Source organism: Rhinoraja longicauda, chromosome 34 (genome assembly GCF_053455715.1).
Source record: "Rhinoraja longicauda isolate Sanriku21f chromosome 34, sRhiLon1.1, whole genome shotgun sequence".
NCBI lineage: Eukaryota > Metazoa > Chordata > Chondrichthyes > Rajiformes > Arhynchobatidae > Rhinoraja > Rhinoraja longicauda.
The window spans coordinates 17,786,044-17,801,759 of NC_135986.1; the positions used below are offsets into that span (position 1 = coordinate 17,786,044).

At 55.6% G+C, this 15,716-nt stretch overlaps 1 long non-coding RNA gene across 1 annotated transcript; it reads right to left on the bottom strand.

Annotated features, from left to right (window-relative positions):
* Positions 1-1,041: 1,041 nt before the first annotated feature.
* Positions 1,042-13,720, bottom strand: LOC144609695 (uncharacterized). The gene is made up of 3 exons (XR_013549343.1): positions 13,622-13,720; positions 2,005-2,100; positions 1,042-1,157 (listed from the first exon to the last, which is right to left on the bottom strand). It is a non-coding gene; the product is annotated as an uncharacterized LOC144609695 (long non-coding RNA).
* Between the last annotated feature and the right edge of the window lie 1,996 nt (positions 13,721-15,716).

A 15,716-nucleotide genomic window follows, 5' to 3' on the forward strand; every position in this document is an offset into this window, starting at 1 on the left:
GAGTGGGGACGGGGTAGAGACTGACTGGGGACGGGGTAGAGACTGACTGGGGACGGGGCAGAGACTGACTGGGGACGGGGCAGAGACTGACTGGGGACGGGGTAGACTGACTGGGGACGGGGTAGAGACTGACTGGGGACGGGGTAGACTGACTGGGGACGGGGCAGAGACTGACTGGGGACGGGGTAGAGACTGACTGGGGACGGGGTAGAGACTGACTGGGGATGGGGCAGACTGACTGGGGACGGGGCAGAGACTGACTGGGGACGGGGTAGAGACTGACTGGGGACGGGGCAGAGACTGACTGGGGACGGGGCAGAGACTGACTGGGGACGGGGTAGACTGACTGGGGACGGGGTAGACTGACTGGGGACGGGGCAGAGACTGACTGGGGACGGGGTAGACTGACTGGGGACGGGGTAGAGACTGACTGGGGACGGGGTAGACTGACTGGGGACGGGGTAGAGACTGACTGGGGAAGGGGTAGAGACTGACTGGGGACGGGGTAGACTGACTGGGGACGGGGCAGAGACTGACTGGGGACGGGGTAGACTGACTGGGGACGGGGTAGAGACTGACTGGGGACGGGGTAGAGACTGACTGGGGACGGGGCAGAGACTGACTGGGGATGAGGGGTAGACTGACTGGGGACGGGGTAGAGACTGACTGGGGACGGGGTAGAGACTGAGTGGGGACGGGGCAGAGACTGACTGGGGATGAGGGGTAGACTGACTGGGGACGGGGCAGAGACTGACTGGGGACGGGGCAGAGACTGAGTGGGGACGGGGTAGAGACTGACTGGGGACGGGGTAGAGACTGACTGGGGACGGGGCAGACTGACTGGGGACGGGGCAGAGACTGACTGGGGACGGGGTAGAGACTGACTGGGGACGGGGTAGAGACTGACTGGGGACGGGGCAGACTGACTGGGGACGGGGCAGACTGACTGGGTGACCGTTCCCCGGTGGGCGGTCACTGGTCCGTGAGGAGGGAGGATGAGGGTCACCGTGAGCCTGGGGGTAACGACGGGTCAACTCTCACCTGCTGGAGATGGGCCTCTCTGTCCTTGGTCGATCCCAGGTCCTGGTCCCCCACGAACAGCACTTGTGCCTCGCTGATCAACCTCTCGCACTCCTCCTCCGTCAGCAGCCAGGGGGCTGGAAGTGGGAGAGAGCGTCCATCACTCGGCTGTGTGAGCAAACACGGCCCACGGGACCCAGTCTGTGGCAGAGCGATGGTAGTGGTGGTGGAGACAAGGGCAGGAACCCGGACCAACCCAAGGGCAGCGGTTCTCAGTCGGAGCAGACACGGCCCACGGTACTGACTGGGCACCGACTCAGACTGACGACCACACGGGGAGACACTGGGCACTGACTGACTGACGACCACACGGGGTGGCACTGGGCACTGACTGACTGACGACCACACGGGGTGGCACTGGGCACTGACTGACGACCACACGGGGTGGCACTGGGCACTGACTGACGACCACACGGGGTGGCACTGGGAACTGACTGACTGACGACCACACGGGGTGAAACTGGGCACTGACTGACGACCACACGGGGAGACACTGGTCACTGACTGACGACCACACGGGGTGGCACTGGGAACTGACTGACTGACGACCACACGGGGTGACACTGGGCACTGACTGACGACCACACGGGGAGACACTGGGCACTGACTGACGACCACACGGGGTGACACTGGGCACTGACTGACGACCACACGGGGAGACACTGGGCACTGACTGACTGACGACCACATGGGGAGACACTGGGCACTGACTGACGACCACACGGGGAGACACTGGGCACTGACTGACGACCACACGGGGTGACACTGAGCACTGACTGACTGACGACCACACGGGGTGACACTGGGCACTGGGCACTGACTGACGACCACACTGGGTGACACTGGGCACTGACTGACGACCACACGGGGTGGCACTGGGCACTGACTCTGACTGACGACCACACCACACACAAGACCTGATACCTGAACACGTCTCTCCCTCTGGGGTAGCGGACGGTGTCGCGCTGGGCTCTCCGGTTGTTGACTCTTTGTGTTCCTCACCTCCGGCATTCTGGGGCCCTGGAACAAGTGAAGAGACGGGAGAGTGAGAGTGGAATCACCAAAATACATCGCCTGCATGTGATAGGAAATTGGGGAATGGAGGACTTCAAGCTCCAGAGAAACCTCGACCGCTCACTGACCCAAACAACACCGTCCCCTCCAGCGACTCTCCCTCCTTAACCTCTGACTCTCCCACAGTCCGTGTGTGGACCAGCCTCAGGACTGACCACAGGGAGCGGCGTTCCCATCAGTAATCCCAGCGCTGATTCCGGAACCTACAGACCCTGCTGGGGCGTTGCTCTAACCGGGACCAGGGTCTCCAGTCGTAGCTCCCTTGGGTGCCCGAGTGGTGTCCAACTCCGGATCAGGCAGAGAATTGTGGAGCGAGGGGAAAGGGGAAAAGGCTGGAGAGACGGGAGGTGTCTCCAGGACCAGAAACATCACCAATGTCTAAAGGAGGAACGTCCAACCCCAAACAAACAGAAGACCATAAGACATTGGAGCAGAATGAGGCCATTTGTCCCATCGGGCTTGATGCACCACCATAGCATCTCCCCTCTCATCGCCACCCCCCTGCATTCTCCCTGGAACCTTTAATATCTTTATTAATCGAGCCTATCAATCTCTGCTGTAAAAATACCCAAATGACAGCCTCCACCACCATCTGTGGCAATGAATTCTACAGATTCACCATCCTCTGGCTAAAGAAATTCTTCCTCAATCCATCTTAGAGATACATTCTTGTATTCTCAGGATGTGCCATCTGCTCCTTGACTCTCCCTCCATTGGAAACATCTTCTCCGCATCCACACTGTCTGGGCCTTTCATTATTCATTATTTCATTATTGATCCTCCCACAATTCAGTAAATAGTCTAAATGTTTATTCCTTCTACCAAAGTGCATGACCGTACACTTTGCTGTGCTGTATTCCATCTGACACTTCTTTCCCCAATCTGCCAACTTGCCCAAGTCCTTCTGCAAAGTCCCTGCATCCACAATACTACCTGCCCCGACACCTATCTTCATATTATCCACAAACTTGGCCACAATGCATCAATTCCATCACACCGATCTTTAACATGTAACATGGAAAGTAGTGGACTCAACACTGGCCCCTGTGGAACACCACTCGTCACCGGCAGCCAACCAGAAAACGCATCCTTTATTCACACACTTTGCCTTCTGACAGTCTGCCCAACGTTATTCCATGTTAGTACCTTGCCTCTAATACCACAGGCTCTTGTCTAGTTGAGCATCCTCACTTGCAGCACCTTATCAGAGGCCTTCTGAAAATCTAAGTTAACAACAACCTCTGACTGGCCTTTATCTGTCCTGTTTGTTGATGCCTCAAAGAATTCCAACAGATTTGTCGGGCAAGATCACCCCTGAACAAAACGATGTTGACTTTGGTCTATTTTGTGACATGCGGCCGAGTGCCCTGAAAGCTTATCCTTAATAATAATGGACTCTAAAATCTTAGAGATCACTGAAGTCAGGCTAAAATTTCCTTTCTATTGCATCGATCCCTTCTTAAACGGTGGTTCCTAAAAGCTTTCCAAATCTCTTGCTCCCTGCCAATCTTTGCCTTCACATTTGCTTTGATGCTGTCTTTGAAGTGCTTTGAGAGGCTGGTCCTCTCACACATCAAATCCAGCATCCCTGACTCACTGGACCCACATCAATTTGCATACAGGGCAAATAGATCCACAGAGGACGCCATCTCTCTGGCTCTTCACACTGTCCTGACTCACCTAGAGAGACAGGGCACGTACGTGAGGATGCTATTCATAGACTATAGCTCCGCCTTCAACACGGTCATCCCCACCAAGCTCAGGTGTGGTGCTACGGAGCTCTGTCTCAATCACTCGAACGAGTGAGCTCTAAACATCTTTTGGAATTCGGAGGAGGTACAGCGGTACTCTAAACATCTTTGGGTATCGCTGTGACGCTACAGAAATCTTTTTAAAAGGTTTCTGTGTGTTTTGGGGCTGCGAGCGGTGTTATCAACTGACTGCTCAGCTCCCACTACTGAGGCTGGCAACCTGCCAGGAAACTGTGGCGCACAAAAAGGGGGAGAAAAACCTGTCTGGACTGTTACACCTGCGTCCAGAACAACCCCCCCCCCCCACACTGCCTCGTCGCTACTGACCGAACGGGTCTGGTTTTCGTGCGGTGTGGGAGTTTTTCTACACCCTCGACCTTCTTCTGTGGCCTTGAGACCTGGAGCTGAAGGAGCCTCCTCTCTATCAGAGATAGGCTTCCAACAATAACAGACTGCAGGTGAATCCCTTTCGTTGCTGCAGGAGCAGCGAAGACCAGTGGGGATTGCTTGAGAAAGTCTGCAGCTCACCAGGGAACGCAGGAGAGCCAAGATACCCGGGCCAAGAGGCCGTGACGCAGCAGTTTCTAGTGGGAGCCGCCATTATTGACGTTCGAGGCAACACCACTCGCCTCCCTCCCTTGAACTGTTCTACACTTGTTTGTGTGTTTGGACTTGGCCCCGTGCCTTTTGGATTGTCTTTGTCTTTGTGTATCAGTGTTTTTGTTTCACTGTAGTGCCTGATACCATGCAGGGTCAGCGTTCTGGGGGATCGGGGCCTTCGGGGAGTTATGCTAAGGCGGCTGCTTCAGCTGCTTCGGCTGCTCCTCTGGGGGCCCGGTTCCCCATGAGGAACCTACCCTTTGAACATGGGGTCAGGTGCTACTTGCCCCCCCAAATGAACCTGGAGGACTGCGCGGCTGCTGTGGCAGCGGCAGCCAAGCCTGTAGGCATTGTGTATGTGGGAAAAATGTTTGGGAAGGGCGTGTTCTTTCTGGAGTCTGTTGAGGGGGTGAACGCGACTGTATGTAAAGGGGTCACAGTGGGTGGACTTTTCCTACAGGTCGAGCCCCTGGGGTCCACCGCGCAGCGGGTGGTCCTATCCAACGTCCCGCCTTGTATCAAGAACGAGGCCCTCCTTCCCCACCTTCATACCCTGGGGAAGATCCTCACCGACATCACCCCAATACCCATGGGGTTCCGCAGGAAGGACTTGCAGCACGTTCTCTCCCTCCGGCGCCAGTTGACAATGTTGCTGGACCGGGAGGAGGTGGTCGACGGGCGCTTCTGTGTCCAGCAGGATGGGCGAGATTTCACCATCTTCTGGACATCGGACCGCCCGAGGTGCCACGCCTGCAAGGAAGTGGGGCATATTCGGAGGAAATGCCCCAAATCCCGGGCGGAGGCCTCCGCCTCCGGTGCCACTAACCCCCCTCCCCCCCCCACTCCCACTCCCCCTGTAGTTGAGCCAGGGAACCCTGGGGATGGGGAGGGTCAAAAGAAGGGGAGCAAGGTGACGAAGAAGATAAGGCACCTGGGGAACAAACCCCCCGGGGATAAGACTTTGCCACCCATCCCGTCACCTCCCGTTAGGGAGTCCGCAAGCCCCATAATCCAGCCAGGGGCGGAGGGGATTGGGCGGGAGGAGGGGGAGCCGCAGACTAGGGTTGCTCAGGTGACCCCAGAGTCTGTGAGCTCCTCCCCTTCGAAAAAAAGAAGGAGGAATCTCTCCAGGGAGGAGCAGAAGGGGGACATAGGGGAATCTTCCAGTGGGGCGGGGAGTGCTGTGGTGGAGGATGACTCCTGCCCTCTGGTTCAGGCCCCGGTTCCATGCTCTGAAGGGGTTTCTGGGGAGGGTGGTGATGGGGACCACTCGGGTGTAATGGAGCAGGGAGAGATTCCTGTTGGGGAGGGAATCCCAATTCATGCACCCGAGGAAGCCCAGGAGCAACCCACCCAGGACGAGGTGCAGAACACGCCTGTGGAGTTAGGGATAGTAGGGGGGGAGGGGGAAGGGGAAACCAGCCCTTCTCTCCCGCAGGACCTGGCTCCAGAGGGACTCCCTGAGTCTGGGGCACCAGAGTCCACTCTGGGCCCAACTGGTGGAGGGATAGACCCCACTGTCAATGGTCTTGACTGCCCAGGTACACCCGAGGAAGGCCCCTCTGCCACTGGCCCCACGGTGGGGACTGAGGTGGAGGTGAGACCAGAGGGTGGGGAAGAGGCAACCGCTGCACAGGGTGGGGCGGGAGTCTCAAGCACAGAAGGTGTGTCCAAGGATGGGAACGGTGACTCCATCTGCAGTGGGGGGGTGGAAGAGGACTCCTCGGGCAATGAGTCAATGGATGTTCTCGCTGCCCCCGACGCCACTCCTCTCATTCCAGTGGAGGAGATCCGCGAGTTCATCGCGGCCACCGAAGGAGCCCAACATCGGCCCAAACTGGCCTCCCTCCGGTGGCCGAACTTACAAGGGGTCACCAGCTCCCTGAACCTCATCCTCAGAAGGAAGGGGAGGGGAAAGGGAGGGACGGGGGTGAAGGGAGGGACGGGGGTGAAGGGAGGGATGGGGGTGAAGGGGAACGACCGGCGTCAGCTCAGGTCTTTCTTGGACGACCTGGAAAAGGACGCCGAGGCCCAGAGCAGCGTCGTTCCTGCTGAGGGTAGAGGGACCAGTAGAGCGTCCCTTGTTGCCAAGATCCGGAAGGTGAAACGCACTGCCAATCCATCTAGGGCCCGTAGCGGCAAAGGCGACTCTGCTGTCAGTGACCAGGGGACTGGTGAGGGGATCTAGTGTACTTCTGACATGGCGATCACCATAGCCAGTTATAACATCAATGGCAGCAGGGGGCCTCTCCGCAGGTTTAACCATCTCTCAACCCTGAGGGATGGGAAATATGCGGTGAGCTTCCTGCAGGAAACCCACACCATCCCAGGAGACGAGTCCACCTGGCTCCTGGAGTGGAGTGGTGAGGTCTTCATGAGCCACCTCAGCTCCATTTCCAGTGGGGTGGCCATTTTGCTGGCCCCGAATTTCCGGCCAGAAATCCTAAAGGTCCAGGAATTGGTGCCAGGCCGCTTGCTTCACCTGGCCGTGCGCCTGGATGGAGTGCCGTTGCATTTTGTCAACGTGTACGCCCCCAAGCCCGCCGTGTTGCAGACGTGCCTGTTCCGGGAGGTGTCTACCCTTTTGAGCTCCATCGACCCTGGCGACTGCGTGATCTTTGGGGGAGATTTCAACTGTACCCTCGAGGAAGGAGACCGTTCAGGTATCCAGCGCGGCCAGGAGTCGGTGAAGAAGTTGAAGGAGCTCGTGGGCTCCTTTGACTTGGTAGACACCTGGAGGAACCTCCACCCCGACTCCAGTGCCTTCTCCAGGAGGTCAGAGGGGGGTGGCTCTCGCATTGACCGCCTGTACATTTCTCGGGCGTACGTCTCCCGGGTCTCGGCGGCCTCCATGCGGCCGATGCCTTGCTCGGACCACCACCTGGTGTGGGCAGAGTTTACCCTGCTGCGCACGAGGGGAGGGTCCGCGTACTGGCACTTTAACAACCGGCTGCTGGAGGATCGCCGCTTCCGGGACTCGTTTGTGAGGTTCTGGACCACTTGGAAGGGGAAGAGGGGAGGATTTCACTCCCTGCGGCTATGGTGGGACGTGGGCAAGGCCCACATCCGGCGTTTCTGTCAGGAGTACACTAGGGGGTCTACCAAGAGACGCGATTCCAAGGTCCGACAGCTCGGGAGTGAGCTGCTCGATTTGGATTCGCGTCTAAGTCAGACCGGTGGGGACCCGACCCTCTGGAGGGAATACCAGGAGAAGAAGGACGCGCTGAAGGAGCTGCAGTTACAGCAATCCCGAGGCGCGTATGTGAGGTCGCGGATCCAAATGCTCCACGATTTGGACCGCGGTTCACCCTTCTTCTACTCGCTGGAGAAATGGCGGGGAGTCCGTCAGCAGTTAGTGGAGCTGCTCGCTGACGATGACTCCCCCGTCACCGAACCAGAAGACATCAACGCGGCGGTTCGTTCCTTTTATGGGACCTTGTTTTCACCGGATAGCTCCGGCGTGGACGAGTGCAGTGATCTGTGGGAAGGTCTAACCACGGTCGGCCCGGAGGGTGCCGAGCGTCTGGACGCCCCCCTGACACTAGACGAACTGACTGCGGCCCTCCATCAGATTCAAAGGGGCAAATCCCCTGGCCTGGACGGACTGACAGCAGAGTTCCTCCGCACTTTCTGGGGGACCTTGGGGGAGGACTACACCATGGTCCTGAGGGAGAGCCTGGCGACCGGGGAGATGCCCCTGTCTTGGCGGAGGGCTGTAGTGGTCCTTCTGCCCAAGAAGGGTGATCTCCGCCTACTAAAGAACTGGCGCCCGGTCTCCCTCCTCTGTACCGATTACAAGGTCTTTACTAAGGCAATGGCCAACCGTCTGGGCCCAGTGCTGGCCCAAGTGATCCACCCTGACCAGTCTTACACGGTCCCGGGCCGGTCCATCCAGGACAATATCCATCTGGTCCGGGACCTGGTCTACCTGGCTCAGGAGACCGGTGTACCCACTGCCTTTCTCTCCCTTGACCAGGAGAAGGCTTTCGACAGGGTGGATCACGAGTATCTGGTGAGGACTCTGCGGGCGTTTGGGTTCGGACCGCACTTTGTGGCCCGGATCCGACTTCTATACACCACTGCGGAGTGCCTCATCAAGGTCAACGGATCCTTGACGGCTCCCATTCCCTTCCGCAGAGGAGTACGTCAGGGCTGCCCCATGTCAGGCCAACTGTACGCCATCTGCGTGGAGCCATTCCTTAGTCTGCTTCGGAGGAGGTTGACGGGCATGGTTCTACGCGAGCCAGATATGGAGGTGGTCCTCTCGGTCTATGCCGATGACGTGCTCCTCATGGTCACTGACCCCGCTGATCTGCAGAGGATGCGCGAGTGCCAACGAGTCTTCTCGGCCGCCTCCTCTGCAAGGATCAATTGGGGGAAATGTTCTGGACTCTTGGTGGGTCCATGGCAGGTGGACTCCCTCCCTGAGGAGATGCGGTTTTTCACGTGGAGCACCACGCGCCTCCTTTACTTGGGAGTCTACCTGAGTCCCGTCGCGGAGACCTGGCTGGCGAACTGGCAGGAGCTGGAGTTGAAAGTCGTCGCCCGGCTGGGGCGCTGGTCAGGTCTCCTCAGGGTGCTTTCCTACCGGGGCAGGGTGTTGGTCATTAACCAACTCGTGGCTTCCCTGCTCTGGTACAGATTGACCACATTGGTCCCATCAGCCACTTTTGCTGGGATCATCCAGAAGAAGTTGGTGGACTTCTTCTGGGGCAACGGAAAGCACTGGGTCTCTGCAGCGGTCCTGAGTCTCCCGATTGAGGAGGGCGGGCAGTCGCTGGTGTGCATCCGCACCCAGTTGGCGGCTCTCCGCCTCAGGACTCTGCAGAGATACCTGTACTCGGAGCGTCCTCCCAGGTGGCACGTGCTGGCGACGCACTTTTTCCAACGGGGCCACTGCCTTCAAGCAGGTACGCGGATCCCGATGGTGGGCGTCAGCCATGCTATCCTGCTGGGAATGCCCGGCTTCTACCGGGACTTGCTGAGAGTCTGGAACCTGGTTGCTGTCGACCGGGCCCCCCCTCCGCTGACGGAGGGCGGCGGCCCAGGCATGAGAGCAGCCGGCCCTTGTCCTGCCCCGCTGGGTGTCGGAGAGGCTCAAATGTGTGGAGCACCTGCGGCTGAGCAAACCCCCGCTCAGCCGGAAGTACTCGTCGGACCGAGGCGCCGTAATCCTTCCCGGGAGCCGGTCCCACACAACATGAGTCGCATTTCCTCGACACCCTTCATCTCCCTCCGAGACGCAGGGAGGCGTGTCCTGTACGGGCTCCTCCTCCACACCCTGCACTTCCTCGCCCTGGTCCACCGTCCGGACACTAAGTGGCGGTCAGTGTTGCCTTCCGGTCGCGAGGTGACCCCGCGGTGGGGGTCCCTCTACGCAGGAATTCTGCCCCTCTCCATCGGGGACCTGGGGTGGAAGATATTGCACCGAGGAGTCCCCTGCAACCTGTTCCTCGCGCGGTTCACAGACTCGCCAGCCGCCTGCCACTTTTGCGGGTTGGAAGAGTCTGTGTACCACGTGTACATGCAGTGTGTGAGGTTGCAGCCCCTGTTCCAATATCTAAAGGGGCTGCTCCTTGCTTTTTGGCTGCATTTTTCACCCACCATCCTCATCTTTGGACACCCTGTGCGTAGGGGAGAGGGTAGGGCCGAAGATGTCCTTGTTGGGTTGCTCCTGGGCCAGGCCAAGCTGGCCATCCGAGACTCACGGCGCCAGGCGGAAGAGGGCTCTGCCCGAGCCAGCTGCCTGCCCCTTTTCCGGGGTTACGTCCGTGCCCGGGTGGTGTTGGAGAGGGATTACGCGCTGTCCACGGGCACCCTGGAGGAATTCCGGGACCGCTGGGCACCGCGGGGGATTGGATGTATCCTGGATGGGGATTGTAGTATAATTGTATGATAGTTTTAATAGGTATATTTGTTTGTATAATATTCTGGTGGTGGGTTCTGTTTTGGTTTTATTGCATTGTATATATTATTTTAATATTTGAATAAATATTTTTGATTAAAAAAAAAAAAAAAAAAAAAAAAAAAAAAAAAGCTCATCACCAAACTCCACCAGCTGGGCCTCAGCTCGTCATTATGTGACTGGATCCTGGACTTCCTGCTGGAACGACCGCAGGCAGTGAGAATGGGCCCGCACCTGTCCTCCACTATCACCCTGAGTACCGGCACACCACAGGGCTGTGTTCTGAGCCCCATGCTCTACTCCCTCTTCACACACGACTGTGTTCCTGCATTCGACACCAACACCATTGTCAAGTTTGCAGACGACACAACGGTGATCGGGCTTATCACCAACGGGGATGAAACAAACTATAGAGCGGAGGTGCAGAACCTGGCGGACTGGTGCTCGGATAAAAACCTGTCCCTAAATACCACCAAGACCAAGGAGCTGATCATCAACTTCCGTAGGTCACATAACGTGGAATATGCCCCGATCTCTATCAACGGGGACAGTGTGGAGAGAGTGTCCAGCTTCAAGTTTCTGGGCACTCACATTTCGAAGGAGCTAACATGGTCCAATAACACTGCTGCGCTGGTCAAGAAGGCACAACAAAGACTGTTCTACTTAAGAACACTGAAAAAGTCTGATCTACCCCAACAGCTGCTGACGACCTTCTACCGCTGCACCATAGAGAGCATCCTAACGCATGGCATCCCTGTGTGGTACCTCAGCTGCACGGAGGCAGAAAGGAAAGCTCTACAGCGGGTAGTCCATAGAGCTCAGAGGGCCATCGGAACACAGCTACCAGACTTGGAGGGCATCTACAACACACGATGCCTCAGAAAAGCCACCAGCATCCACAAAGACTCTTCACACCCCTGCAACAGTCTGTTCGAACTCCTTCCATCGGGCAGACGATACAAGGCCTTCTACGCCCGCACCTCCAGACTCAGGAACAGCTTCATCCCCAGGGCCATAGCTGCTATGAACCGGTCCTGCTGAGCCGGATGGCCACAACGCATAGATCAACTTGCACTTTACCCTGTCTAAAAACTGTTACAACTGTTTCGTTTCGTTGGGTTGCTGTTAATTACTTAAATTATTGCATCGTATGGGAGGCGCATTCCCAATCTCGTTGTACCCCTGGGTACAATGACAATAAAGATATATTGTATTGTATTGTATTGTATTGTATTGTATTGTATTGAGGAGCGGTGTGTGGAGAAAACATCATCACTGCCTTTCCCATCCAAACCTCCATCAACCATCTCACTCTCCTCAGTCCGAGTCACGATGAATTTTGGGAACTGACCAAGGGGAACACCGTTTCCTTCAATGATTCCTGTCACTCAACGGTGGGCTGGGGTGTCCGGCAGTAGAACTGTGCACGTTCTCCTAGTCCACCTCTATCTACACATCCTCTCTTCAGGCCACTCCTTCCCCCTCTCTGGGACATTACAATTCTCCTTTCACTCCCCCACCCAGGGAACACTGACTGTGGACAGTGAGGGACACTGGTGTTAGTGGGAGATATCTGGGTGTATCTCAGTCCCCAGGAAACACTGACTGTGGACAGTGATGGACACTGGTGATAGTGGGAGATATCTGGGTGTATCTCAGTCCCCAGGGAACACTGACTATGGACAGTGAGGGACACTGGTGTCAGTGGGAGATATCCGGGTGTATCTCAGTCCCCAGGGAACACTAACTGTGGACAGTGTGGGATACTGTGGGTCAATAGACAATAGACAATAGACAATAGGTGCAGGAGTAGGCCATTCAGCCCTTCGAGCCAGCACCGCCATTCAATGCGATCATGGCTGATCACTCAATCAGTACCCCGTTCCTGCCTTCTCCCCATACCCCCTCACTCCGCTATCCTCAAGAGCTCTATCCAGCTCTCTCTTGAAAGCATCCAACGAACTGGCCTCCACTGCCTTCTGAGGCAGAGAATTCCACACCTTCACCACCCTCTGACTGAAAAAGTTCTTCCTCATCTCCGTTCTAAATGGCCTACCCCTTATTCTCAAACTGTGGCCCCTTGTTCTGGACTCCCATAACATTGGGAACATGTTATCTGCCTCTAATGTGTCCAATCCCCTAATTATCTTATATGTTTCAATAAGATCCCCCCTCATCCTTCTAAATTCCAGTGTATACAAGCCCAATCGCTCCAGCCTTTCAACATACGACAGTCCCGCCATTCCGGGAATTAACCTAGTGAACCTACGCTGCACGCCCTCCATAGCTGCACGCCCTCAGTGGGGGAATATCTGGATTTATCTCAGTCCCCAGGGAACACTAACTGTGGACAGTGTGGGACACTGTGGGTCAGTGGGGGAATATCTGGATTTATCTCTGTCCTCAGGGAACACTGACAATTATTCGTTTCAGCCAAGTTATTTTACTCATAATGACTAGCTGAGGCCTAAACACTGACCCCTCTTGTCCCCGAGTCATCACAGCGCCTTACAAATGTCTTCTGTAATCCAACTACACACCATCTCACAACATCGTTGCATCACAGCTTGGTTTGGGAGCAGCTCTGCCCAAGACAGCACGAAATTGCAGAGTTGTGGATGTTGCCAAGTCTGTTACACAGACCTGATTCCCCACCATTAGCTCCATCTGCACTTCACACTGCCTCGGGAAAACAGCCAACATAATCAAGGACCTTTCCCACCCCGGTTATTGCTGCCTTACAGTGCCAGAGTCCTGGCTTCCATCCTGACTGCAGGTGCTGTCTGCATGGAGTTGGTAAGTTCTCCCAGTGAGCCAGTGTTCTTTCCCCAGCCGCTCCGGTTACCTCCCACTTTCCAAATACTTACAGGTTTGTTGGTTAATTTGGCTTCAGCAAACATTGTAAATTGTCCCTAGTGTGTTGGATAGTGCTAGTGTTTACTGGTCACCGTGGGCTCGGAGAGCCAAAGGGCTTGTTTCCACACTGTATATCTAAATTAAACCCCATGTGGAGACATAAAGAACTGCAGATGCTGGTTCACAAAAAAGGCACAAAGTGTTGGAGTAACTTAGCGGGTGAGGCAGTATTTCTGGAGTGGTTCCCTCAACCAACCTCAATCCAAGGGGAATTGTTGTAACTGCAGAACAAACTACTGTCCTCTCCAAAAGCTGGCTGGAAGGAGAGGCGATAACGTATGAGGGGGCTTGGTACCTGAGGACGTGTCTCCCACTGGAACGGAAGATGGTTCCTGGGTAGATTCTCCAGTTGATGATCCCTGGGTCTGTTCCACTGTGGAGATCTTGGGATCTGGAATGAAGGAACAGAGAGACGGTAGTGCGGCAACACCGCAACATGGCATCAAACTTCGAGATGTGGACAGCAATTCAAGGAGTGCCAATGTGGAGATATCAGCATCATCTGATATCCCGTCACCGACTCTCCATCAAAAATGTTCTTCATTCCACGTGCCCCCTCCCACTCCCCTTTAGAGTCAGGGTGAATTTCAGGGATTGACCATAGAGCACAGAAACAGGTCCATCGGCCCACCTCGTTCATGCTGACTTATCTGTTAGTCCCATTTGTCCACATGTTGCCCATATTCCAGTAAAACGTTGTTATCCACGCACATGTCCAAGTGACTTTTACATTTTGTTATTGTATCTGCCTCAACTATCTTCTCCGGCAGTTTGTTCCAGACATCCACCACACAACATGAAATGCTTGCCCATCATGCTCCTATTAAATCTTTCCCCTCTTATCTTAAATGTATGTCCTGTGGTTCTTGCTTCCCCAACTCTGGATAAAAGGTGCTGTGCATTCACCCTACCAATTCCCATCATAACCTAAAGCCTTCTTTACCACCCTATCTACTCATGACTCCACTTTCAGGGAACTCTATCATTCACTATGTAGATCCTGTCCAGTTTGACTTCCCAACATGCAACCATGTAACGACCAAGGGGAAGAACCTTCCCTTTTATGAGACAGGAAATGAGCCTTTCCTGGTGTTTCAGTGAGAGGGCATTTTGGCAACAAAGATTACAGCTCCATAGTTTTAAGAGAGTTGTGAATAGGTCTGTCTGGACCTTGGAGGAAGTATTAAATTGGTACAGGGTCCATTACAGCATTATTAGGCAGGAACTAGAGAGATTGAAATGGGGGCCGCTGTTGTTATGCAAGTCCAAATCTGACGTGGGAGTTTCACTGGGAAATGTCAATGTTCTCCGGAGATGCTGCTTGACCTGCTGAGTTAGTCCAGCACTTTGTGTCTTTTGTAACTGTGTGGAGATGATAAAATTGGTGAAGGTGCGGATGGTGAGGAAGGTTGTCAAAGTATTGAGCGGGATGTAGATTTGTTGGATGTTCATGTAGATGTAGGAATGGGCAGAGAAACTGCAGATGGAATTTAATCCAAGTAAGTGTGAGGTGTTGCACTTTGGAAGGACATATTGCAGGAGAGATTATGGAGTAAATAGCGAGACCCTTGAGACCATTGATGTGCAGAGGGGGTTTGGTGTCCAAGTCCATAACAACCTGAAAGTGGCAATGATAAAAATGCATATGGTATGCTTGCCTTCATCGGTCATGGTATTGAGTATCAGCGGTAGTGGTTATCAAGGAGTCTTTTGTTTAGACAAGTGGACATGCAATGAATGGAGGGATATGGATTACGTGCAGGCAGGGGAGATATGTTTAACAGCACGGATATTGTGGGACAATGGGACTGTTCCTGTGCTTCATGGTCCCCACCACCGATACCTGAGCTTGCCGTCCCCTCCCCCACCCCAATATCTGGCCGTCCCCTCCCCCACCCCAATATCTGGCCGTCCCCTCCCCCACCCCAGTATCTGGCCGTCCCCTACCTCCACCCCAGTATCTGGCCGTATCCTCCCCCACCCCAGTATCTGGCCGTCCCCTACACCCCAGTATCTGACCGTCCCCTCCCCCACCCCAGTACCTGGCCGTCCCCTACACCCCAGTATCTGACCGTCCCCTACATCCCAGTATCTGTCCTTCCCCTCCCCCACCCCAGTATCTGGCCCTCCCCTACACCCCAGTATATGGCCGTCCCCTCCCCCACCCCAGTATCTGACCGTCCCCTACACCCCAGTATCTGGCCGTCCCCTCCCCCACCCCAGTATCTGGCCCTCCCCTACACCCCAGTATCTGGCCGTCCCCTCCCCCACCCCAGTATTTGACCATCCCCTCCCCCACCCCAGTATCTGGCCGTCCCCGACACCCCAGTATCTGGCCGTCCCCTACACCCCAGTATCTGGCCGTCCCCTCCCCCACCCCAGTATCTGGC